General features: G+C 36.2%; 1 non-coding gene across 1 annotated transcript; it reads left to right on the top strand.

Annotated features, from left to right (window-relative positions):
* Positions 1-107, top strand: LOC114824272 (small nucleolar RNA R71). The gene has a single exon (XR_003772411.2). It is a non-coding gene; the product is annotated as a small nucleolar RNA R71 (small nucleolar RNA).
* The last annotated feature ends 3,465 nt before the right edge of the window (positions 108-3,572 follow it).

The raw sequence follows: 3,572 nt of genomic DNA, 5'->3' as shown, positions 1-3,572 counted from the left end.
AACCCAGCATGAGGACATTTTGTGTACATCTCATTATACCTTTCCCAAGCTTCATGGAAAGACTCGTTTGGTTTTTAAGTGAAAGCCAATATCTCTTTCTTGAGTGCAAGAGTCTTGTAAGAAGGAAAAAAATTATTGAGAAATTTTTCTTGCAATTCCGTCCATGTTGTAATGCTATTGGCAGGCAGAGAATGCAGCCACGCCTTGGCTTTGTCCTTCAAAGAGAACGGGAACAAGCGTAACTTGATAGCTTTAGAAGAGAAACCTCTGATTATGGTGTTGTCACATGCCTCAATAAAATCAGCCAAATGCATGTTGGGATCACTGTTTGGCAACCCATGAAAGGATGGCAATATGTTGAAGATGTGAGGTTTGATTTCAAAGGTTGTCCCATCTTTCACATCTGGATATATAATGCACCTTGGCACTGCATTGATTCTCGCTGCCAATGAATTCCTTAAAGGTTGACCTGCTGCAGGTAAGGCTAGGGCCATGTGTGCAACTGGTGCCAAAGGTTGGAAAATAGATGTGCTGCTCTCAGGACCACGGAACAAATCCTTAAGAAAAGTATCACCAAGGTTGGAATCTTGTGCTAAATATTTTTCTCTAGCTAACTTCCTTGCACTTCTCTCTGGTTCAGGGTCGTAAGGAATAAGCACTTGATTCTTGGACCTTGTTCCAATCACCATATACTACACCTGAACAAACAACAGAAATATTAAGCCAAAAAAATAAAAAAATAAAAATAAAAATAAAAGTAAAATAAAATAAAACTTAACAGAAAGTAACTAAACAACAAAAAGGAAAAGAAAGTAAGTAAACCTAGATGAATTAAAAACACAATTTATGCAAATTGGCAACCACTAGTTAGTTAAACAAAGACAAAAATCTCACACCACACATCCACTGCACTTAATCAAAGATCGAAACTCAACTAAATTAATTGCTTTTTTTTTTTTAAATTTAATGATTAATAAAAATAAGACTTAAACATAAGCATAAGAAAAATAAACACAAAAGCTCGGGAACTGTTGGCACAGTCCCCGGCAACGGCGCCAATTTCTTGATAGCGATTTTACCACTTGTAAAACAAAGGGTTAAACCATAGAAAATTCTTGTAAGAGAACAAGTGTTTGTAGTATAGAATGGCTCAAGCAAGGTCGATCTCCTCAGGGACTGATATAAACAATTTACGAGTTTTTGTGTATTTAACTTATTTAACTCTAAGAACTAAACTAATTTGACGAAACTAACTATTACTGGATGTGACTTACACAAATATCTAAAATGGGAATTGGTTTATAGGAATAATGATTCAACTAAACAAAACAAGTAAACGAGGAAATTCAAGATAAAATAAATGATTGAAGAAAAATAGATTGACAATATGCTAGAGTTCAACCTTTACCAACAACACTCCTACGTAGCTATTCCAATTGCTTAAATAATTGAAAACACATATGCTTTGAAAGTTGGATTATCCTTGTTGGAAATATGCCCTGAAAGTCAATCTTTGGAAGAAATCTTTCAGGACAAATGAATCGATGTATGGATGATTCTTATACATCAAATGGCAAAGATACTAATTAGGACTATCTCAATAAACGAAATATGTCCTGAATAGTGAATCCATGGACAATGGATCGATTGAAGAAGTAATCTAATGATGTTAGACTACAGAGACCTTCTTCACATAAACAGATGTCCAAAAAGGTTCCTGGTCATTGGATTGTCGGAGGGATACTGACAATGCGTAGACCGGTACATACTATGTCTGCTTCAATTGGAAGGATGGAAAGTCTCATCCCATTCGTGTTGTGACACTAAGACAAGTATGTAGGTGCTCATTAAGGGAATGAGTTCACTGAACACAATCGAACGGGAATACTTGCATGGAGGTCTACTCACATGTCAAGCAAGTAACTCTAATGGTTGGAAAGATGTAAGTAATCCTTAGACCTGAGGCATCGTCGTTGTCTTGTGGTTAAGTACTTAATCTTTGATTATGTCAAAGTCTCCCCATTCGAGGGTGTCCACGGCATAATTAGGGTTAAGCCACTTAGTCATGAAGGCAAGTGTATGCGCAACAAGGAATCTCTAATCCTCGATAAGAGAGGAAGAATACTCTAAGATATGATTCGGGAATCTTCGGCCGAAGTATCGAGCGTAATAAAGGAAAGCGTTCCTAAACGACTCAATTGGATCATATAAGAAGGAATAATCACATTAGGGGTTTGACATGATATATCCATACCCTAATGATGTGATTGAGAGTATTGTATTAGAGAAGGATTGAATTACATTGTAATTCCAACTGACTAGGTTCTCCGAATAAACTTCTACATTAGCTTGGGTAGCTATGACATATGGTTAGATGTCACTCATAGCTTGTGAGTTCTTCTAGATGATTAGATGTAGTCGTCAAAGAAGAAAGGTGAATTAAAATGAGGTTTTAATTCACTAAGTGATTGAATTAAATATAAGCAATTGGATTAATGCCAATCACCTCACTGCCTTGCTAATTAGAACCTAAAAGATTGTTCACCACAACACTATTGTAGTGAGTAACTAATGGATGATGGAAACAATTAATTGGATTAATTATGTGTTGTGATTAATTTAGAAAAGTCTAAAGAAATCATAAAAGCGATAAAGATCGTTTTGGGCTTAAAGAAACGTTCGGGTTTAATTAGGCCCATTGGGCCTAAACCCATTGGGCTTTTATTCAAGCATTGGATGACTTGAAATAACAAAAGCCCAAAGCCCAAAAACAACACAAAGGGGCCGGCCACTTTAGGTGAGGAAAGGTGAGATATTTAGTCAAGTTGTTGACTAGGTTTCTTTTGTCTATATAAGCAACTTTATAGAGATAAAGTTCATTAAGGGTTTTTGTGAGTTTTGAACAACAAAAGAGGCAAAAGAAAATAGCCATCTTGAACCACAAAGGCCGGCCACCAAAGGGGGGTTTTTACTAACATCTCTTACACCCTTTTGGTTATTCCTTCATCCTTTTCACTACACTAGTGGGTGAGGATCTTTAGAGGTTTCCTACTTTGGGAACTTGAAGAGAACCTAGAGCACTCATTGTAACAAAGTGGAGGAGGCAAGGAGGGAAGCTAGGCTCAAGGATTTCAAGGAGCAAAGGCCTTGGAGGTGGTCCATCCTTGGTCTTAAGTCTAGATCAAGAGGTATAAGACTAACCTTCACTTTGTTCTTGATTCTAAAAATTGTTTTGATACATTATATATAAACCTATGAACCTTGAAGGGGATTTGCATGACTATAGCTTTGATAATATGTTATAAATGCTTCCGCTGCTTTCGTATATTAAATTTTGATTTGTATATGCATGATAGTCATTATGAAATCCCATTCTAGAATCTCATATTTTTCCCTTCAATCCTTGTGTATGTTTTACTTGTGACATTCAAGCTAAAACGCATACCACTACATGCAACTTATCCATGACATTTGGATTAAATATAAACATGAGTGATTCATTAATCTTGGTGAAAATCCTTTTGTTAAACCATGTAATCCCTAAGAGCATGATATTTACCTTAGGAGAGTAC

This window comes from Malus domestica, chromosome 03 (assembly GCF_042453785.1).
Source record: "Malus domestica chromosome 03, GDT2T_hap1".
NCBI classification, from domain to species: Eukaryota; Viridiplantae; Streptophyta; class Magnoliopsida; order Rosales; family Rosaceae; genus Malus; species Malus domestica.
This window is presented reverse-complemented; position numbering and strand designations above follow the sequence as displayed.